Consider the following 24,961-nt stretch of genomic DNA (forward strand, 5'->3'; position numbering starts at 1 on the left):
CATATTTTGCCAACTAGGTTCAATTGGTCAAAGGCCAGCCCTGAGTCTCTCCATGTATGCAAATGATGGAAAACAAGATGTCAGAGCAGTTCAGAGACTTATAAAGTCTATGATGTAATGCAATAACAACAGTGATATTGACTGCAGTGAAATCTCAGTATTTACGCAGAGGAGTAGTGAAACTGTTTTACAATTAGCTGCAGCTTTAGCAGATATGTATATACAACAGGTAATACTTGCTGCTAGCAACTACAGTGGTGCACATCATTGGTCATGGAGGTCATCTGACCACACTTAAAATTTCATGGCCTTCAAGACACAAGCACGCACAGGAACTGAACATTTGTTGGCCTTATATGTAGCCTCTTGGGAATCATGAATTACTTATCCATGGGGATACTAAGTATGTGTGTCTTTAGAAATACAAGATACAGGGACTTTTTAGAGGCCACAGTGGATGCATCACAGGCATCATCCTCTAGAATACTCCATCAGTTCCTCAATGACATACTGCAGCATGTAGAACAAATGTGGTTTGCTTGTAACACAGACAGAGCCAACACCAAGTAGGATATATCCTATTTCCTTGAGGTAGTGGGACCGCACCCTACATTCACAATGAAATAAAGGCCCCAGTCTATCAACTGCCAGGTGGTCCATAATGTACAGGGTATTATCTGCAATGTGTCTGCAGGCCACTCATTTAGTTACCATGACTTTCATATTTTGTATATGTGTCACCTGTATCAACATTTTGTGAGGGGGGTGACTTTCCCCAGGACTATCTTATTGGTGATGCTGAATATGCCCCGAAGCCCTGGTTGATCACATACCTCTCAACTATACAGATTTTCACAGAATGCCCAGAATTGTACCTCATATTTTTTGTCTGTTTTCTCATAAAGTTGTGTTTTTTTCTGAAAAATTAATGGCAAATCATTGAGGCTGAAGTCAGAAAATAATGGCAGATGTCTGAATTTTATACTTCATATCTTCAGAAAATTCATGCTAATTCAAGATCTGTCATTCTATCAACTTTCTGAGTTTGTAAGAGCAGTATTTGAAAAGTGTCCCGATTTTGGGGCCTTTGTCCCCAATTATTTGTGGCTTTGTCCAGATTACTTGCTCTAAGAGGCTGAGAGATTAGATCACAATTATGGGAAATCCACAGACTGTGATAGACAATGACTACAACTATGCCCTATCATAAACCCACATAATTGTGGATCATGTGTTTAGACTGCTAAAGGCATGCTTTCACTATCTGGATTTATCTAATGATGTCCTGCAGTCTGATCCCAGCAAATCTGCTAAGATATTGTTACTGCATGCAATGTTACACAACATAATGTTGACGAAGCAGTTGCAGCATGGAGCCTGTATGCAGGAGGAACATCTCTCAGCATACCAGGTAGTGGAGGGTAAGTCAGATGAGGAGTCAGTGGAGGACCAAACAGCAGGGATGATTATGTTAGACAGCGTCAGGTGTGGTATACCATGGCAATCACAAGGAAGCAGCAGTCTGCACATAGCTTTAGCCCATAGTAAAGCATATACACTTCATTAAAATGTGATGCCTGTAAATCCAGTAACAGACTGTACTTACCCATGAATAGAATGGCCACTCTGTGCATCAGACATATGCAAATCAAGTAACAAAATACAAAGGCTTTGGCACAGTTACCATCACTTGCACATGTGAGGTGTGATGTATTCAGCAGGGAAATATGTGAGTGCTATACAAAGAAAATAATACATTGCAGTGTGGCTCAGATATGGGAGTGTAATGGATTACAATAAAATCTGAAAAAATACTTAGTGAAGGGTGAATGTCAGTGTGTGTGTGTGTGTGTGTGTGTGCGTGTGTGTGTGTGTGTGTGTGTGTGTCTGGGTGTATGTACTACTGTGAAACAGCCTCAGCAGAAGGTATGGCACTGTGGCTTGGTCTTGTGGCACCCACTGGAAAATGTGAGCATTCTATGTGTGCCCCCATCATTGGGAAATGCCTCTCTCAGTAGTTGATAAGAATAATACCCATTTGTTAACCAGGCAGGTAGGCTCACTGGGTCTTTTTTCAGGGGTGACCCAGGAGTAATGTCTAGTTAAGTGACTTACTTAAAGTCATGCACTAAGCAAATAAAGGGTGAGAGAATCAAACCCTGAACCACAGGAACTATAGCTCACAGGCTTAACCCTTTGCACCAAATTTACCAGTAGCAATTCAGCCCTGCTCAAGTGTGGAAGTGTTGTATGAGTGTCAGAGCCATCCTGTACCCCTGTGGGCATTTCTTACACACACACACACACACACACACACACACACACACACACACACGTATATATATATATATATATATATATATATATATATATATATACACTTTTCTGTCAAAAAGTGTGTTACAGACTGAGGCTAGTGTATTTGGTGGTTGTCACTAAAGAATTTTTACCTCAGAACTTTGCTGTCAGGAGGTAAGGTTAAGTCTTTAAAGCTCAACTACCATCTTCTCAGACACCTAGGCCCTGCTAACTCAACCACTCCATCCCCAAGCCACAAGAGGAGAAAAGTTATCTATTAAGCTTCTTTCTTGCCTTTGGTTTCCCTTTTGCCTCAGCCACTGATGCATGACTCCACTGTTGCCATCTGTTGCTCTTTGGACAACTCATCACTTTCTCATCCCTCAGAAAAAAACAAGAGACAAGAAAATCCTCTGCAGCAGTTCAGCTGCCTTTTTTGGTAAAGGAGAGTCACTCCTTCTGGCAATGGGGAAGGGATCTATGCTTATTCACTTAGCAGAAAAGAGGATCTTCTGGGGCAAGGTTTCCCATACAAAGGAAATGTATGGTTAGATATTTTTCTTCTCCTGAAGCAGATAAGGAGGGTTGGCTGAGCTTTGCTAAAGGTCTTATGAAAGCCTTTCAGCCTTTACATGTTGAATAATCTCATTGAAAAAGGAAAAGATTTTCCTCTCTTTCTCTCCAATTCTGATTCCCAGTCTGAGAGACAAGATTTAGACTTGGTGTGTGCTTCTCAATTTTCCACTCCACTGAATGGGGAATCTAACTTTGGAATAGTTATTCTTCAGATTCCCCTTCTGAAGAGTTGTCTGTTTTTGATATTGCTGTCAAAGTGTAGAATTTGTTTCAGTGAGAGCAAAAAGAAATACTAGAATCCCAGCAAAGATATCATGATTTGTTAGTGGTAAATTTTCAGCAACCTGCAGCTGCTCCTCTGGTGTTGCCAGCCTTACAGCATGCTTTCTTTTCAGTCAGCAATTTGCCTGGCAGTCAGCAGCCTATTGCCAGAAAGTATGATAATATATTCAAGGTGCCCCAGTCCCAGAGATTCCTTTTTCTAACCCCAGATCCAGTAGTTATTTCTCTGTCAAAAGTATCTTCTGTCAAACTCTTTATGGCAGCTAATTCCTTTTCTTTCTGACAAGCTGAAGAAAGTCTTTGATAGGTTCAAGAAGAACGATTCCATCTTTTTCACCTTAGCCTTCAAACTAGTGAATTGACAGGCTCACCTAAGTTTATGCTGGCTTTCTTTGACAGTATGATAAAGTTAATTGTTAACCTCCCTTTTTTAGAGATTAAGGCATCTCTGAGTTCATTTGTATCTTCTGTGTCTCAGGTAACCAAACACATTTTTTTTTAAATGTGCTTTTGACATTGCAGATGATATTTGTAGAAGAGCTGCCACTGGGTCAGTGATGAGAAGAATTTCCTGTTTACACTCTCTGAATTTACCAAATGATGTCAATGCTGAGAACCTAAATGCTCTCCTGGTTAAAGACGTGTCATTTGGACCTTCATCTACTGATGTCTTTAAAATGCTTGATGAAAGAGAAAAGTTAATTTGGGGGCTACCCAGATTTTTCAACCACCCTTGCCAAAGTAATATAATCGCAAAATGAAAATAATCAGCCACCACGGCTATAAAACAAATAACTTTAATAAAGATGAAATAAAAACAAGTAAGCGCTTTCACAGCATGTGCTACATCATCAACCATGGCAGTTGATGATTTTCATTTTGTGTTTCATTTCTTTTTATTTAATCAGTGTTTACCCACAGAGATATTAATTTCTCCTTCATCAAAGTAATAGAATGTTCCTTTCTCAGGCATCTGGATAAGTATTCCCAGCAAGGCACAGGCAAACAACATTTTAAAAAGCAATGACAGGAAGGTTTAAAGAAGGGGGGTGTCCTCCCAAAACAAAAGACAAACTAAGAAAACAGAATAACTTTATGCCCATGTATGTGTTCCCCCTCCTTACCCTGGTATTCCCATGAAGCTTTCCCAAAGTCTAGGTCTTCACTTTCCTGTGCGGCACCAGATAATATCAGGCACTTGTGTACTGAGAATTATTCAAAAGGCTAAAACTGCCAATAGGATATCCTTCCTCCTTTCCACAGGATTCCTCTTCATCCAACCAATCAAACGTCCCTATTCCTATTAGATCAGATGTTGCCCCTCCCCCATCATTCCCTAAGAATAAATATGAAAGAATTTCACTCAATAATCTTTCTGGTGCCAAAGAAAGAAGGAACCAGAAGACCTGTCTTGACATTTCTTTACTTTTATAAACTTTCACATCAAAACACCAAAGTTCAAAGTGCTCCCCCTATAGTTTTTATCACCTTTCATTCCAGCTCTCAGTTTTATAGTAACTCCAGATTTAAAAATGCTTATTATCATATTCCGGTCGCAAAGATTTTAAGAAACATTTTCTGTCTCCCTACTACATTTTCAATTTTGTGCTTTGCCCTTTGGTTTGTCAACAGCTCCAAGAGTGTCTATAAAGTGCCTGGCAAATGAAACAGCACACTGCAGGCTGCAAAGCAGTCACATTTTCCCATAGTTAGATGGGAAGTTATTTTTTTTAGATTATTTCATAATTTGACAAAAATCACTGGCTTGGGTAAAACATTTTTCCTAACCCGGGCTTTTCAGGTGAACATAGAGAAATCTTGCGTGCCATCTCACAGGACAGTGTTTGTTTGAAGTCTACTGCTCACATCCCTAATGATGGATTTTCTTCCATAGTGCAAAGTAAAATATTACAAGGAGCAGTTTCTGATATTTTCCCATCAAATTTTAGCATATTCCTGGGAATACCTCTGAATTCTAGATTTCATGATGTCTACTATTTTCATGATTCCTTTGGCCAGACTTCACGTTAGGAAAATTCATTAGTTCATCAAATCAGTTTGGCCCCAACACCAGCATCCCTTTTCATTTCTCGTTCCCCTGTTGGAGTTTGTAAAAAAAAGGAGGTACTCCTGTAGGTGAATGAGTTTTCTCTCAACGCAGGTCTCCCTTTTCCTTTCCAGTCCCTACTCAGTCTATAAACACAGATGCATCAGATTTTGCTTGGGGACATAATATCCAAGGAGGTGAAAGCCCAGGGCCTTTGGAAAAAGCAAGCCATATTAAAGTACATAAATGTTAAAGATGATGGTTGTAATAAAATTTCTCACATCTCTAAACCATTTTTGGACTCCAGGCCAAATGATACCACAGTGATGTAGTGCATAAACAAACAGGGAGCAACCAAGTCCTACCCCCTTTGCAGTCTATTCATAGCAGCCTAGAAACTACCATCTCAGCACAACCTGTCACTCCAGGCTACCTACATTCCATCAGAGAAAAACATTATTGCAGACAAGCTGAGCAGACCCAGGACAGACCCTTATGTCTCCCTTATGGAGGTTGGACTCGGGAGGATTCCAGGAACTGATCCATCTGTAGAGAACTCCTCAAGTAGATCTGTTTGTTTCCAGCCACAACAAACAGTTAAAGAAGTTCTCTTCCAGGACTTCTTGCACACAAGGTTGGAAGATTGCTGTACTTTCATTCTCATAGACAGAATTGCTCCTGTATGCTTTTCCACCCGTTCCACTGATAGCCATGATTTTTTAAAGCTTCATTAAGACTTGCAAAAGGTAAGTGCGGTGATATCTTTTTAGTCCATGCAGCAGTGATTTATTTTTTTCTTTTTTTCTTTTAAAAATGGCCTAGGGCATTTACCAGATGCTTCCTCACAGACTGGACTTACTCACACAGGACAGGGGTTGATGGATGCATCCCAATCTTCAACTTCTTCAACTGACTACTAGGATGACAGAAATTTAGCACCTCCTAGGCACCTTTTTTTTTTTTTTTTTGAGGAGGTGCACAAGTATTAAAGGAGGCAAGGAAACCTGCTACTAGAAAATCATATTTGTAGTTGGTGTGAAGACAAGGATAAGTATTCGTCTAGGGCTCACTCTCCTTTTTTTATTAGTTTTTGTCTGCGTTATTATCCTTTGGCCTTTCTTTCCCTTATATCAAGATTCGTCTGTCAGCCATCTCTGCTTGTCTGTCCTTAGATGCCCCTGCCTACCCTACCTCACCTGAAGCAGTTTCTGAAAGGGATTTTACACATCTGTCCACTTACAAAACAGGTGGCTCCTTTGTGAGATCTTAATTTTGTATTGGAAAAACTTTCACTGTTCTGTTTTAAACATCCTCGTTAGGCTGATTTGGACTTTGTATTTTGGAAAACAGTGTTACTCATTGCTCTGACTACTGCAGGAAGAATATCTGAGTTACAAACTCTTATGATGAGTCATCTCTATCTTATTTTTCACAAGGATAGGCTAACTTTGAGAACAAGTCCTTCCTTTATGCCAAAGGTTGTATCAGAGTTAACTGAACCAGGCTGTTCATCTCCCTGTTTTCTTTCCAGAACCTAAAATGTGGAAAAAAAGACTTCTACACACTCTGGATGTCTACAGTAAACCCAGATTGATCCCATTTAAAATGTCAACTAACCACATTACTGAAATGTGGAGTGTTGAATGCTAATGCTTGAAATTATAGAACATCACTTTTCAAGAAGGTCGACATTGAAAATATTGAAATGCTATATAAGCGACTAATTGCTATACTTTCTTGTGCATCTCAGTGGGATGAATGCACGTACAGTAATGACAGAAGTACGCAAAATATCATTCAACCGATTTCTTGTTAGCAATATATATACCAAACAATGGTATTCCAGAAAGGGAAGGAGGTACTCCTAATTAATGTCTATGTGCACAATTTTGAAAACGTGTATGAAAATAAAAAGTATTGGGCATGTAAGCATATACTACTAGACAGGTGTAAAGGTAGAGTGCAACATATTCCTGATTTGCAAGGAGGAATTGCAGAGATCCACCTGTCATCACCATATCAGTGAACTGAAAGAGGTGGAAAGGTATGTAGTCTGCACTGACCTTATCAATAGAAGTAAGCTGTGCCAAGACACTCCATGTGTCATTGTAGATGATGCCACTGCAGTCATATCCCTAGAAAATGCAGTCTCTATGCATAGTAGAATATCTCTTTCACAGAGAGTTTTCCTGATTAGGAAAAAGCATATGACAACTTGTGTGTCCTATGATGTATCTCTGGTGAACAGAAATGTTCAAAATTATCCACTGAAAGAGAGGTATTTATTGGAGAAAGAGATGTGTGGCTTTACTAAGCAGTGGCATCCATGTGGTTAATGAACATTTCATTCCTCATGAGAGGTAGGTATGCCATCAACTGTACAGTATACACGCTTCATTAAGTATAGAGATATCGCCAAACCTGTTCATCTCACATTTTGTTTGAACTTTTAAATGGAGAAGATCTGCATGCTACAATACTATATATATATATATATATATATATATTATATGTGTGTGTGTGTGTGTGTGTGTGTGTGTGTGTGTGTGTGTGTATTGTACGGTTTTGAGTTAGCTGTTATAAAAAGTACTACAGCAAATGTAAATCAAGTGGAGTCAAACGGCTGTTTTTTAAATTTCACCCAAAATATCTGGAGGAATATTCAAAGATTAGGGTTCAGCATATTGAATGGATCATCTGTCTGTTTCAATTTACAAGTGAAGAAACTTGCAATGCTTGCATTTTTGGATGAAATGGGATTTGCAGTTTGCTTTGCCCAACTACATGTAGAATTTGTTGAGAATGGAAGTGAATTGCTGAAAGACTTTACAGAGTAGTTAAGGAAATTCAAAATATGCACTGTTACTACCACTCATTTTCCATGCATGTCCACTGTAAGAATATTTCCAAACTTAAGTTGTTTATGCCATGTACTCAAACTTCTGTGCTACTTGGTAAGTAGATATCTGACTTGTCCCTAATGTAGTCTGTTTTAGTCAGGGAACAGAATTGAGGAACTGTGCTTTCATATCAGTTCAGCCTGTCACCCCTCAATGAAAAAGAGGAAATTACAGCAGATGCATGATCAGTTTCAACATGTACTCTCTACCTGACTTTCTGCACGCTATCGACATGCTACTGTGGATGTAATATGTCCTGCAATATAGCACACCATTATTTGTGTTATAGTTAATGTTCATTGTTTGGGACTTTATTTTTGAGAACTTACACGTGTCAGCACATTTGTTCTGGCCATTGCTGTCATACTGCTAATGTAGTCTATAGTGGTGATCATTGCATTGTTCATGTGAATTGTTTACATCTACAAATGGGGTATGTTCTGCATTCTACAGGATTTGGGACTTATGTTACTCATAACTCTCAACTGTCCAAGATTTTCACAGAATGTCCAGATTGTAGCTTATATTTTTGGTCTATTCCTCATAAAATTTGTCATTTTTCTGACAAATCACTGAGGATTAACATCATTAAATAATGACATACATTTGAGTTTCAGATTTCATATACTTCAGAAAATGCATACTAACACAAGTCCTGTTATTCTAAAAAAATTTTAAGTTTATAAGAGCAATATTAAAAACCTGTCCCTAATTTTGGGCCTTTGCCACCCCATTATTTTAGGCTTTGTCCAGATTTATTGCGCTGAGAGGTCGAGAGGTATGATGTTACTACATATTTAATAGAGTGTTGTCATCGTGCTTGAACAGTAACATACATTCTGCACTGTGTTTTGTTTTTCAAATGCCTCTGGAGACACTAACTTATTTGTTTACTGCACATGAGTTTGGAATGGTGCTTTGCATTTCTGTATGCTGGCTACTGTGTTTCTATATATTGAATGCCAAACTTTTTAAAATGCAATATTCTGCAATTTTCAGCATTAGCGTTTGACATTCCCAGCTTCAATAATGTGCAAAGTTGACATTTTAAATGGGATCCATCTCATAGACTACACTGACAAGACGAAAGCCTCCAGGACTTACAGTACATTTTTTTCCCATTAAGGCAAGAAAAGGGACAAAAAGCGTAAAAACAGACAATTGGACAATGGATATCTCAGTTTATTACTTTTTGTTATTCTCAACATAACAAAACCCGTCCAGGCAATGTTAGGGTTCACTTTATCAGAGCTCTAGCTACTTCTGTGGCTTTTTGGAAAGGGGTAGATGCTAGAAGTATATTTGAGGCAGCAGCTTGGTTATCTTACACACCTTTACCAAGCATTGTTTAACAGGTGGTCCTGGATTCTGATTCTTCTTCCTCATCCCTTTCTTAAGGTCTTGTAGTCATTCCATATGGCTTCAGTTACTGCAACAATAATCTAATGAAGAACAGAGTACAGTTATGTAGGCAAACGTTCCATAACAATAGATGCTAGAATAGATGACTGGTGCAGTAGACACAACCTCCCTCTATACCCTCCATTTTACTGTTTTTTGCCAGGCTGCAGAATTTTTATTATCTCTGTTCCTATCTGACAGGGTCTAGCCTCCCTCTTCTGAGGCAAGACTGACTCTCCTCCAGTGGCTTGGGTGTGTGTGGAAGGTGCCTTAAAGCTTCGGAAGGTGGCCAACTGATCCATTCCTTAGTAGGACATCTCATATAGCTTAGGCTACTACAACAGTGATCTATTTAAGCAGCTACTATTATGGAAAGTTTACTTACACAACTACTTTCTGTTACTATATTAGATAATGCAGGATATTGGCATACATTACTGTTACTATATTAGATAATATAATCCATAGTTACATTGGTACGTCATAATACAAAACAGTAATGGAGCACATTGCCCCTTTGGGATCAGTCCGCACTGCAAACCTAGAATTAATATATTCAGCAGGCTGATATGAGATTACACCTTCCAATTGTGATTAAGAAACAATTCACTAGCCTTGTGTTTTGCTATGCTTAAACTAGGCCAGCCTCTCATCAGACATAACTGTTGCTTGATGGTTAAGTGTTATTTGAAGGCATAAACTCTTTTTCAGCAGAATTCCTATATTCATAGCTCAGTGAGATTTACAAGTGGCAACAACTACTAAGAACAGTTTAATTATACTTTTCACTGCATGACAGCACCATCCATCCTACTTCGTTATTGCCATACCCTAGTATTAATTTAAATGGATTTTTAAAAATGTAATAACATTTTCTTGCTCCACTGCATCATAGAATAAAGGCCAGTCAAGTGTTACTACAGCACAGGTCATGTCAAATGTAATATACATCTCATAATGGGAATATGTTTAAATATGACTGGTTAGTATGCATTTCCTCTCAGCAATAATGATTTCAGTGACTCTTACCTGAACTACATTGCAACAGTAATGCTTTGTTTACATAGTTTATGAATTAGCTACCATATAAATATAGATTGTGACCTTTTCTCGCATATGCTGTTCATAGATTGCAAATGCATGCTCTCTCCCAGCTATGCATATGGAAGATATAACTGCTAAACTGCACCACAATGAAACATGTATTTAAAAAAAAATAATAATTATAAGTGATTAGTAAAACATTGTTTGCTAATAGTTTCCAGAGCCGCATTGTGGTCAAATTGGGCCTAGACAGGATAATGGACCAGCTCCCTCCCCCCAGCCATTCCAGTGTCCCATTAGTTGGCTCTCTATTCCTAATTACCATAAACACCATTAAAACCTGTCAGTGTACATACTATTTTCTTCTTTACTTTTACAATAATTAAAAATATTTGGTTTAATTTAAAACTTTTCAAATTTTATAACACAAACACTGATGGTCATTTGCTAAACAAAAGTCTCAAACTGAAAACAGACTTAGCATGAGCAACACTAAATTTATCTTCCCTTGAAACTGACATTCTTTGAAAATGCGTTTGGTTTTTGGTGGATTAAGTCTACCTTGGGTCCCGGGTTAGTTTCAAACCATTGGCCAATGGCATACATATTTAAAACCATACATATATGCATGCTTTCACCTTCCTGACTGTTTTAAGTTATATTTTATAATAATGATCAAAGTCATAAATTTCAAATTTGATTCACACAAACAAACAGCAGTCAAAGTATTCCAACTTAAGTGGGATTAACCCATTCAACAAAAAGATTAAAAAGATAACATAATTCACACAATAAAGACTGTTTAATAATGACCAGTGATTAGAACATAAAGTGCATTCAATCACAGAGAGCCCCCACCCTCACCATCACTTATAGACACGTTGTTAACTGTGTATACCCTTTACTGTTACAAAGAAAAATTATGTGTACTTTATATGTAGCTTTGGATGAGCCATATGAAATTGTATAATGATCACTAGCATTGTATCATAAGATCTAGCCATGTGTATCACTGTTTAAAATGAATATTATTTACTGGGGCATAAAAATATTAACCACCTTATAACATATGATAAATCAATATGCACAATCTCTGCAGAAGTAAAAGTTATCTGAATAATTCCATATTAAAGAGAACAATTACTAATGCTGTGATTGCTGCTGGCAAACAACTTTGCATTTTATTACTTTTTATACAAATGCAGTGCTTGCTACCCTTGAAGAATAAATTGCCTATGTTGTATTAAGCAAAAAAAAAAAATGGTGCACTGGTTATATTGCCATAACATTTCCTGAACTAGATCAGCTATGCAACAGAGAATCGCTAGCAAACAGCAACATGTTCATAGTTACTAGGCATGCAGTCCTAGAGACCATTAAGGAGCCTAGTCCTATTTCCCAGTTGCTCCAAAGCATTGTCTGCTTAAGTGACTTGCTCAGTGTCACACAGTAGGTAAATGAAGGTGGAAAATTATTTAAACCCTACACCCTTGTCACAAGAAACACCTCATTATGAAGTTGGAGCGTAAATTCTGTGCACTAACTACTAACAGCTTTTAACTTAACTAAGTGCAAAAATCCTTTACAATCCAATCTTTGCAGAGAAGTCTGCATTACAGTAATATGCAGCAATGACTGCATAATAGATACTGAAGATCAGACGGTTCTGATTATCTCACCAAATAATGTAGGCAATGTGACTTGACAAAAGTCAACCCCTTTACAGTTGCTAGAAGTTGTAAAGAAGGTACTGCAAGAATATGTTACTATAATATATAATATATAATTAATTTTATTATAATATATTATAATCATATTAATAATACTTATATTAATTATATTATATATATATATATATATATATATATATATGTATATAAAATTATATAATGATAAGAATATGTTACTCTCCCCCCAGCCTCTCTGGAGTGCTGATCAGCATATTCTCTCAGTTTATAAACCAAAAAACAATATTGGCAAACTACTTTACAAACACTCTGTCTCACTAAATTGGAACAAACTCCTCCATATTAGATCCAACCTTTCCTTTTCTTGTTTTAAAAAGGAGCTTAAATCCCACCTACTAAACTTGAAATTATGCCATTGCATTGGCCATACGTAGTCTTAGTCTCTCCTACAGTATAACCTGTTCTATCTCTTAACTTTCTTTCTTTGTTAGTAACTTCTGCTTAAACTAATCTCCTAAACCTTCAGCTCTACTACTATAGCTCTGCTATAGCCCGCTCTCATTCTCTACTTCCTATCAATGCCTATACTTTGTCCTTCTTTTGAACAACGATTATCTTTTTGTTTTTAATCTCATATGTAGTAAATTTTAGTCCACTACTATCAGTGCAACACTTACTGTTCATATTTTTTCTTTTGTTTTCCTCTTTATAATTAATTTTGAATTTGCAGCATTGTTTTTAATAGTTTTTGTCCTGCATCTTTATCTTTGCTTATGTTTGCTGGGGCTCTTTCCCCTTGGGTCTCCACTGAAAATGGGTTTGTTTGCAAACTCAGTTGACCTAACCCAGTTAACAAATGTGAAATAAATAAATAAATGCAACATGTTTGGACTGCAAAAATCCAACACATTTAGACCATATTAAACTGTCCAGGTTTATTAGTGAATTAATTTATTTTTAATGCAATGAATAAAGCAAAACAATTAAAGACAATATAAATGCTACAGCAGCTTTTGTTCAACAACCTACAAGTCATACAAACCTCAGAAATATTACTTAATAAATTGCGCTTGCAAATTGCTTTCAGGTACATGACTGGAGAAACATGGTGGGGAGGGTCTGAAGTTTGTGCTAAATTTATCAGATATAAGATTTGCTATATCATTTGGGACTGAGACTTCTTCTTTTCTTTGTGTTGCTCCCATTATGGGTCACCACAGTGGATCATCTGCTTCCATTTATTCCTGTCCTCTGGATGTTGCTCTGTTACATCAACCACCTGCATATCCTATCTCACCACATCAATAAACCTTATGATAGGCCTTCTTCTTTTCCTCTTACCTGGCAGCTCCATCCTTAGAATCCTTCTCCCAATATACCCAGCATCCCTCCTCAGCACACATCCAAACCAATGAAATCATGCCTCTCTGACTTTGTCTCCAAACTGTCCAACCTGAGTTGACCATCTAATATACTAATTTCTAATCCTGTCCATCCTTGTCACACCCAATGCAAATCTTAACATCTTTAACTCTGCCACCTCCAGCTCTAACTCCAGTCTTTTCATCAGTATCACCATCTCCAACCCATGTAACATAGCTGGTCTTACTATCAGCTTGTAGAATTTCCTTTTCAATCTTACTGGTACCTGTCTGTCACAAATTACTCATGACACTCTTTTCCACCCACTCCACCCTGTCTACACTCTCTTCTTCACCTCTCTTCCACACTCACCATTACTTTGAACTGCTGATCCCAAGTATTTAAACTCATCCACCTTCACAAGCTCTACTCCCTGCATCCTCATCATTCCTCTGTCCTCCCTGTCATTCACACACATATATTCTGTCTTAGTCTTGCTGACCTTCATTCCTCTCCTCTCAAGAGCATAACTCCACCTCTCCAGGGTCTCTTCTACCTGTTCCCTACTCTCACTACAAATCTCAATGTCATCCGCAAACAACATAGTCAACAGGGATTCCTGTCTGATCTCATCTGTCAACCTGTCCATCACCATTACAAATAAGAAAGGGCTCAGAGCTGATCCTTGATGTAATCCCACCTTCACCTTAAACTCATCTGTCACTCCTACCGTAGACCTCACCACTGTGACAATGCCCTTGCACATATCCTGTACCACTTTTACATATTTCTCTGCCACTTCTGACTTCCCCATACAATATCACAACTACTCTCTAGGCACTTTGTCATATGCTTTCTCTAAGTCCATAAAGACACAATCATCTCGGACTGAGTAACTGGCATCATGTACTATTAGTTCTGAACAGTGCTGGGCAGTGTGTCTGAGATTTCTAACACAGTTTGTAGTTATACTTTGCCTAGGTGGCTATTTTACCTCATGTGGCATTGGTTGATCTGATCTGGGTACAGAGTTCTTTATTTTTTATTTTTTTTTTTGCCATGTCACTTTTGGCACCTGGTGTATTGAGTCTATTTGTGCATACAATAAGTTTTAGTTTATTGTAGAGCCTGTTAATTGTAAGGTTACACTGCAGGAGTTTATTTTTGACTTTGGCATTATATTTATTTCTTAAGGACACAGATGCATTTATGCAGCTGTTTAGAAGTTTATAGAGCTTTGCTAATAAAGACATATATCCCATGCCTTTATAGCTCTGTTATTCCAAGTTCTGTGATGCCTTTTTACAGATTATCTCACTGACTTATGCCTTCTGTGAAGTAATACTTCTTTCCACCTGTCCAGAACTTTCACAACTTATTCTTGCAAACTGTAATGCATTCTACCCTTTTCACTGACATTCAAGTCTTATCCCTGATCTGGCACTACCCTCTATTCCCAGACCACATCTTATATTCTTGCTTTCTCCAGCATGAATTTTCTGAGCTTCCTTAGACTTTCCCCAAAGCCTAAGCTTTATATTTAACTTATTGTTGCTATGTTTTCTCTCTGAACCCTTTCTGCCAACCCTATATCATGTTCCCCATATGGTCTCCAAAACTGCATCTGATACAGGGTATGGTTTCACCAGTGTCTTATACTAGTGAAGAATATCTCATGCATTTGTCCACCCTTCAACTGTGCAGCCCTTCATTTTACTGGTCTTCACTACTGCCTACTTCCTTCACTTTGCTGTAAAAGTAACACCTAGATGCTTTGCCAGTTCCATGAGGTCTCAGTACACCCTTCTTTTCACCTCCATTGAAAAAGTGTAATCCTTTTACTATTGCATCAGTCTTGGTCTCATTCACAGATGCTCTGTACATCCTTTCTAGGTTGTTATTCACAGATGCCTCAAACTCCTCACTAACTGTTAGCATGTCTTGCAGGTAGTCCATAGAAGGAAGAAAAGTCCAACAGACCTGGTGGATGAGGACAGGCCTTGACAGCAGCTGATGGTCAGTTGTGGAAGTCAAAAAAGAAAAAAAATACTAGAAAACAAGCTTCCTTACAGTCTGTGTATAAATCACCAAAGACCAGTAAAAGCAGACTGATGCACTGTGAAACAAACTAGAGAAATATTTAAAGATTTATAGTTGTATGTTAGAAGTTTTTGTTGGGACTAACTTTTTCACCAGTTTGTTTCACAGTACATTAGCCTGTTTTGCTATGGTATTCATTTAAGGCTGGCTAACATTTTTGTTTAAGATTTTTCTCGCCAGGCCTCTGCTGAAAATGGGCTTACACCTGGATGGACTATCCCGGTTAACAGATGTAAGATAAATAAATAAATAAATAAGATACTGGGGTATGATATTAGGCTAACCCAGGCCTGATTGTAAAATTGTTTGCTGCTTTCTTCCACAGTCAGCTGCATTATTTCCCCAGTACTTCAGAAAACAATACTGGTGTCCTCAGTAGTCACACTTTATTTATAGTGCTCAATCTTAATCATCACCCAAATTTAGCTTCTGCCAAAAAGGTAAAGCAATGTTTAATACAATTCCCTGCTATATTTACATTGTTGATGATGTCTGTCCCTACGTTTCTAACAACATGCACTGCTTTTACCGGTATGTCTTAAGTACATAACATAAACATTTATTTTACATCTGGCCACTCTGCAATGATCTGACTACTAAACACTGACCTGAATGTCAAGGTTGAGTCTTACTTCCTCATTCTACTTGTCTTGCATTTATTCAAAAGTTTTGATCAAGCAAGTGGAATTCAAGTAAAGGTATATTTGCAATGCTGCATCTTCAATAACATTATGGCTTCCCCAAGGGACACAATACAACTACCTCATAGTTGCCTCTTACTAATCATATTTATAAGGTCATGGTTCAGCTCACAAGGGTTCATATTTGTCAGCCTCCCTAAGGCTTTCAGCACAGTGTCACATTCAGGTCGCCTTCTGCAGCTAGCTTGACATGGTCTGTGCAATGTCTTGGAGGTGCACAGTATAGCCTTTAAGTTAGAAGATTCATAATTCAGATAGATTATATTGATACAGTCTTGTCAAGTTAAAATCAGAGACTGACAAACCTAGAACCTTTACTGGTTGCCATGTTTATTAACACCATTTTTGTCTCATCTTGACATGCTTCTCTGTACATGTAACACCAACAGGTCTCCTTCTGTAGTGAATACATCTGAAGTATATAATATATTAAATACAGAACAGTGGTTTATCTCTGATGGAATTAGTGTTAACTGCAACAAAACTTGAGGTCAAGTTATCTGGGACTTAGCCATGGTCTGATTGAGTTTCCCTCAAAATTAATCATTGCAATTGCAGTGATGGCATAACTTTGATAGGTTGATAAATGAAGCACCAGTACAAATTGCTTGACCTAGAAGTACCTTTTTTGAGGTGTAAATAAAGAAGGTGATCAGAAAAAAATCAGGATTCTTGTTGATGTTGCTAAAGATGGTACTCTTAGTGAAGCTGGGATTGAACATGGGAAGGGAATTCTGCTTCCCACTATTGAATATGCTCTCCCAGTGATTGAAGGATCCCCTACAGCTTCCCCTGGCTTTCTGATATAGGAAGATGGAGCCTTGACTGTGACCTACATGACCTGAGTTTGATTAGCAGCTTGGACACTGGAGGAGCTGGGTAGGGGAGTGGCAAGGAGCAACTTTATGATGGCTCACCCACTCCATGAGGGAGGTTGGGATTTCTGCATGTGATCTGACACATCCTCAGGGAGAGGGGCAGTACCATAATCACAAATATGGCAAATGGCTATCATAAATTAGGCATAGAATAAGGAGCTGCAACTAACTGTTCCTATGTGCAGTGATGCATGGGATGTCATACCTCCACCAAGTTAAGTCATACAAACAGCATATGTAATACTGTCAGCTGCACTCAAACCACTTCCCCTGAGGACTGAGGTCACTATGGTAAAAAGGAGCAATGATAGCAGACCTGGAGCAGCTGAGGTCAGCTGGTGGAGATGGGAAGGAGACAAAAAAAAAAAGATCCCCTCAACTCACAATAGGCTTCTGTAAAAATGAGTAAAACAGAATCTGCAGATTTATATCATATTTCCTGATTAGAAGGTACCATTCACTTTTTTTAATCTCAGCAGAAAAAAAATCAGATACCAGTTGTCTTAAGCAAATTATATTGACCTTTAGGCTATTGTATCTTGCCAAGGAGCTTAGCTTTGAGAGCAATGTTAGAACTCACAGCACTTCAAACAATTCACATTTTACACTTGACACACCTCTCCTTTTACTGTAAACATCAAAACATTGATTATGCTTGCCCTATTAAATTAAAACTTAGGGCCTGTAGCTATAAGGAGTTGTTCATATTTAAATAATTCAAAGGCAAACTGATAGTTTTCTCACTTGAAGAAGAAAGCTGTGGGAAAAAAAATAGTATAACTGCATACTATTTTGGACAATCAGGCATAGCAAAGAAACTAATTTATGCTTTATGCTCTTGCAAACTGTTGAATGTAAGTAAGTTTCCTTGTATACAGGTAAATATTTTTATGTTACTTGCCATTCGTCATGTACTTGTGTTAAAGATTGCTTTTGTCTTCTCTTTACTACATTATTTCATCATTTTTTCATACTTTAACTAGGTGATGGCAGAAAACAGGTAATATTTTCTAGCTCACCAACCTGCAAAATAAAATATAAAATGTAAATAAAGTAATGACATTTTAGAAACATAATGAATGTAATAAGATGCAAAGCAGGCCTAATATAATGGGAATGTTCATTCCATAGTCTAGGCCACATTCAACTAATAATCCAGCTTGCTGAAGCCGACCACACCTTTATAGTCTCAAGCCTACATCACAGACCATATTTCTTTCTTGCTTGCTTGTATCTTAATCCACATTGATATGTAGCAGCTGATTGTTAGCACTTTTTTCACTTCCACCTTTCCATAATTTGCTCCCTTTTTGTGTGTTCCCTCTTTGTTGAACACTGCCCTCAAAAGTGCCTCTTGCAACAAATATTGTTTCCTGAAAGAGGATGCAGGGATACTCTGACTGACTGAAAAATGTTTGCATCAATTATTATTATTAGTAGTAGTAGTAGTAATAGTAGTAGTAGTAGTATTAGTAGTAGTAGTATTATTAGTGTTATTATTATTATTATTATTAGTAGTAGTATTATTATTAGTAGTAGTAGTATTATTAGTGTTATTATTATTATTATTAGTAGTAGTAGTATTATTATTATTAGTAGTAGTAGTAGTATTAGTGTTATTATTATTATTATTAGTAGTAGTAGTAGTAGTATTAGCAGTAGTAGTATTATTAGTGTTATTATCATTATTATTATTATTAGTAGTGGTAGTAGTATTAGTAGTAGTAGTAGTATTATTAGTGTTATTATTATTATTATTATTATTAGTAGTAGTAGTAGTAGTAATAGTAGTAGTATTAGTAGTAGTAGTAGTAGTATTATCAATGTTCATTTTCTGGCCCATCATCTGATCCTATTAGTCTGACTTCATCTTTTGTTGCTGCATCTTTTGAATAACACAAACTGTCCTTCAACCTCTTTTCTACAACATCTTGCCAAGACATACTTCTAATCTCACTGTTTTCTTTTCCAGTTTGCCCCCCTCCTTCTGCCTTTTATTTATCTAATTTATACTGCCAATAAGTTCCCCTTTCCATTCTATTCCCTCTGAGTACATTACGGCATAATTTTAATACCTGCACTTTATTTTAGTTCCCAAGAAAGAATCTCAGATTTTAAAGTTGGACATATATGTGACGCATGCATTTCACTTCAGTCCGTGGAGCCATTCATATTCACCCCATGATGAAACAGAATATGGTCTGCTTAACATGACATTGTTTAACTCAAAATAAGGAGAGTTATGAGATATTCAGTATGTCTTTTTCATTCAAGAGAAACATTCATAACAAAAGGTTCACCTACATCTTTCCTCTGGGATGGACTCCAAAAGGTCTGCAAACTTTTATAGAAGGCTTCTTCATAAAGAAAGTACATTTGTGTAAGTAACTCACCATAACAGTAGATATTCAAATTATCACTGCTGCAGCAGTCTAAGTGATATAGGTTATATCTGGCACAGAATATAACTACTGGCCAGCTTCTAAAGCTTCAGGGCACCTTCCATGTGCCCAAACCATTAGTCAGCTCGAGTTGAGCTGACTAAAAGAAAAAAAAAGAAAAAAAATTGTTTGGGTGCCAAGAATAAATTGTTTAGGTGACAAGCTCTTCAAAGTTTTCACACCAGGTGACAAGGTGAAACTAAGCCCTGAGAGGACAATGCTAGTAAAAACAAAACCAAAAACACACATCCACACCCTGGTGTTAAAAAGGTGAGATGAAGAGAGATAGTGGCTCCTGCAGCAGGGATCAGTTGAACATATACTGTTAGGGTAAGTTTACTTACAAGACTGTATTATATTCTTCATATTGATCAGTGCTGCAGTGGCCTAAGCTATATCAGTAGATTACCATAGTTTAGAGCAGCTGGAGATGGAAGGGGGGAAGTCCAGGAGTCCCTGCAAAATGGACCTAGCAAAGTCTGTCCTAGACATGGAAAAGGAATCCAGATTATAGTGCTTTGTAAAACTTTGCATGGATGACCACATTGCTGGTCCTGGAATATGTCTGTCCAACTCTTTCCAAGAAGCCCCTGATGAAGCCAAGGCTCTGGTAGAGTGTGCCTTGATCCTGTCTGATATAGTTTTATTCCTGTGGGAATAACAAAGGGTGATAGTGTTAGGGAACCATTTTCAAACAGTTTTCTTTGACACACATTGTTTCTTCTTGTTGCTTTCACAAGAAATGAACAACTGATTAGAAGTTCTGAAAGATTTTGCTGTGTCAAGACAGTCCCAGAGGTGTCTGTGGACAGCCAAGGAATGGAGTATCCTTTCTCCTTCCATCTTGGGTTCAGGAAAGAAAACAGAGAGATGAATAGTTTGCCTTAAAGTAAACTTGGATATTACTTTAGTCGGAAAAAAGTATTAGTTCTCAAAGAAAACCTGTCTCTATGGAAAATAAGTTAGGACTGATTCACCATAAGAGTATGCAACTCAGATTTTGATGCAGATGTCAGACCAATCAGTAAAACTTGAACCGCAGGTCAACCAAATGAGCTTGTTCAAATGTACGAAGTGTTAGGTTGTCAAACTTAAAATTGAAATCCCAAGGAGAAGCCACCAGTTTATTTGGAGGCTTCCAATCTAACACCTGATCAAAACATTTCTATATGAGAATGCATTGAAAGAGGGGATCCAGAATGAAAGCTGAAATGGCCAACAAATGAACATTGACAGAGGAGTAAGACAAGCCATAAGATATTGACTCACACAAATATTGTAAAACCGGAGAAACACTAGCCCTGAATGGGTACTGGTTGTTTTGTTGGCATCAACTAGAAAACTTTGTCCATTTTCTTTTTTTTCTAGTAGCAGGATTTTTTGCCTCCATTAGTACCTGCTGCATATCCTCAGAAAACAGGCTCCTAAAAGGTATTAAGGCACTATCATCCAGGCAATCAGTTGTTTGGGGGTGGGATGGAACAAACAGTCCTGTTCTTGTGTGAGTAAATCCAGTCTGTGAGGAAGCTTGTAGCAATTTTACCTGGCCATTTCCAAAATGAAGGGAGAACCACTGTCGCCTGGGCCAGAAAGGAGTCACAGCAATGATCTTTGGGATTCCTTCTGAATCTTCAGATGTACCATGGATATTAGAGGAAAGGGTGGAAATGCATACAGGAGCATTCTTGTCCAAGGAAAAGAAAAGAAAGGACATATGTTTTCCAGTCCTTCTTGCATGCAGTCCTGGAACAGAATTTTGTCAGTTGACTGTTTAGCGAGGAGGCAAGGAGTGTGCTGATAGAGTTCCCCACAGATGGATCAAATCTTGGAAGACCCAGTGATCTAGTTTCCACTTATGAGGTTCTGCCTTTGTCCTGTGAAGCTTGTCTGCCACACAGTTTTGCTAAGACAGAATGTAAGATCTGTGTAGAGTGAGCCTGTGCTGTCGAGCTATATCCCATGCTAACATGGCTCGTTTGTATAGGGGGTAAGATCTGGTTCCCCTTGCTTGTTTATGTACCACATCACTGTGGCATGAATAGTAATTTCTCTGTTTGTTGGCTTTTCTAGTTCTGTGTGCGACCAAATCTCCTTGCAAATGAATGAAGTAGCTAGGGACTTACTTGTTTAGTTGTTTGGTAGTTGTTTGTTGTTTAATTTGCACTTGACAGTTGCTTTTGATGTGCTTTTACATTAAAAGATTCCAGGATCATTCATCTTGGGGCAAAAGGCATTTACCTGGTCTCTGTGAGTTGGGAAGCAATGCAGAAATCTCAAAGAGTGATTGCTTATTGACTAGAGAGCAAAGGACTCAGTTTACAAGCTTTTTTATCTGCTATAAACCAGGAAAGTTTGTAAGGCTCTTTGTTCACATTCAGAGAACTCCAGAATGCTACTCCAATGTTTCAACTGCATCTAGAGTCATCCAAGCTAAAATAAAAATATTTTCTTGACTTACTACACTTGTACTTGCTTTATACAGTTATCACTACTGTTCTGAGCATTTTTAAAGCATTTATTTACGTGTCAAAAACAGTCATTCCTCTGTTTGCTGGCTTTTCTGGTTCTGTTTATTTCCAAATCTCCTTGCAGAAGGGTGAATTAGCCAGGGACTTATTTGTTCAGTAGTTGTTTGTTATTGAATCTGCAGTTGAGAGCTGCTTTTCTTGTGCTTTTACATTAAGAAATTCCAGGATCATTCATCTTGTGGCAGAGGGTGTTTACCTGGTCTTTCTCAGTTGGGAAGCACCGCATGAATTTAAAAGAGTAGCTGTTTGTTGGCAAGAGGGCAAAGGAGTCAGTTTATATGCTTTTTTCTATGCTACAAATTGGCCAGTTTTGCACAGACCTGCCCAGCAGGCAGTTGTGATTAGTGCCCTGTATAGCAGAAAATGCCTAGACAGTAAAATATACCTGTAATGTTAGAATTAGATCCACAACCTGTTAAACAGAGTAGCATTGTGTGGAAATAAGCTTAGAGCAGCTAGCTTGCACATTGAATAGCACTACCATATCCTAGCAGTATATAACATCTTGCCTTTAACCCCAGCAACTAGTTTGTTTATCGAACAGCACTACCATATCCTAGTACTATACACCATCTTGCCCTTAACCCCAGAAACTACCCAAGGAGACCCCTGTTAAAACTCACTCCTTAATCCTAAATGACCCACCCTATTAAAGGACCAGACAACATGGATATGCAATTTTTGAATCTCTCTGTGGCTAGCTTTGTTGATTTGGGCATCCTATGGTAATGTAGAAATTGTCTCATGTTCCCAGATAGCCAGTTAATCATTGAAGAAAATAATGCGGTATGCAAGAGATGCAAATACACAACTTTCTTGTAGGCAAAAATCATGCATAGAAGCAAGGTTATAAAGAATACCCACATTACATCCCTCGCACACACACACACACACACACACACACACACACACACACACACTGTTCACCACACACAGAGATTGTCTTATGCTGAGATACTTAAAAGAAAAACTTCCCAAATCTCAAAAATCTCTAAGTCCATCTAATAGCAGCACTGCTCCTCTGTAATCACTAAAGAACACCAAAAGCAGCACCAAACATCTCACATAAGCCTGCAGCCAATGGTTCCCCAAGTGCAAAGCCCACAAGGCAGCAGATACTTTACCTTATATTCTTATTGTTCAGGACTCCATTGTGTGACACACAATGCCCCACTCACCAGGATAGACAAGGAGAAGATAATTGTTAGTTGCCTCTCTGGAGCCAGGATCCACAGTATCACAAACACATTCAAAGAAATCCAACACAAACTCAGTCCCAACAAAAAACTTGTAAAACACAGGCAGGAGAAGAAGGGAATCCAATAAACTCTTCCTGGATGAAATGAATAAATTCTTTTATTCACGAAAAAACACACAGTATGCAAGCAAACAGTAAAAAGTGATATCCACACAAGCGCTTTCGCCTGAGTCTATGTCAGGCTTTTTCAAGATAATCACTAGTTCCTTTTACAGTACTTATATAGCTAGGTCGTCACATCCGCAAATTAATTCTAATTATTTCTAATTGAACAGTAATTGAGTTTAGTCATTCTTAGTTAGTAAATTACATTTGCTTTCTAGGTGTTTAGCAATACCACGACTTAAAATTTTACTTCTTGTAATCCAATAAATAAAACTATATAAATATTAAAAAAGTCAGTTAATACAAAAAAAAATAATCAATTATGTACAATTTAAACAAAAATTCTTAAAATCCTTGAAAAAGACTTAATACATTATTGTGAATACTAAAATTGTTATAAATAGTAAAATTTTGTAAACATAAAATATCTTCTACACTAAAAACAGAATAACCCATCTAATCTCATGCATTTGATTTACATTAAATTATGTGTTTAGGAACAAGACAGTAAATATTCTAAAAGTATAAAATATAATCATAGGTAAAAACTATCCAAGCTTGTGTAAGTTTGTTTTGTTTGTTGCAATACATATATACGATATTTTTTTGATTTCAAAATAAACAGTACAAGCAAATCATAATTTTGCTCGTCTTAATTTTAAAGTGCTACTAATACTAATAGCTTCATTCAGTCCTGGTGGTTTTGTTACATTCAATCTCAGTTGCTTCATTAGTTCTCTCTGCTCAAGTAGGGATTCCCAATCACCCCCTCTCAGATTTAAAGGTACTTGTTCTAAAATAAAAAATTTTAAGGACATCATTGGACACCTTATAGAATGTTTATAGAAAGCATTGTTTTCTTTCTTTCTTTGTATGTCGTAGCAATGCTCATATATTCTTCTACGCAGTGTTCTTTCAGTTTTGCCTACGTAGAAACATTCACATGTCTCACAGACCCCCTAAATATATTACCCCTTTAGATGCACAGTTGTAGTATGCTTCAGATTTAATTTTGTATTTTCTGCTTTTAACAAAATAACTGTCAACATTCATAAAGTAAAGTAACTGTTGCACTTGCTGTTCAGGTAAGAGGCAAAGAAGTCGCAGCAAGGTTTGCCCTAGTGGATTAAAATTGATGTTGCTGCTGCCTGATTGAGGGATCACTTGTGAGGCAGTGGAATCAACCTGCTCAGCTTTTCTGCTAGCACATTTGAGATATGCAGGATGTGTTTTGCTATCAGAAAATGAAGGGAAGATATCATCCATTGCCACACTCTCATGGCCTCTCAGCAAAGTGGGTATTTTCACATTCCTCCTCGTTTGTTGATGTAGCAGACCACTGAAATATTGTC

Source organism: Protopterus annectens, chromosome 13.part0, assembly GCF_019279795.1.
Source record: "Protopterus annectens isolate FY-2018-M chromosome 13.part0, PAN1.0, whole genome shotgun sequence".
Classification (NCBI taxonomy): domain Eukaryota; kingdom Metazoa; phylum Chordata; order Ceratodontiformes; family Protopteridae; genus Protopterus; species Protopterus annectens.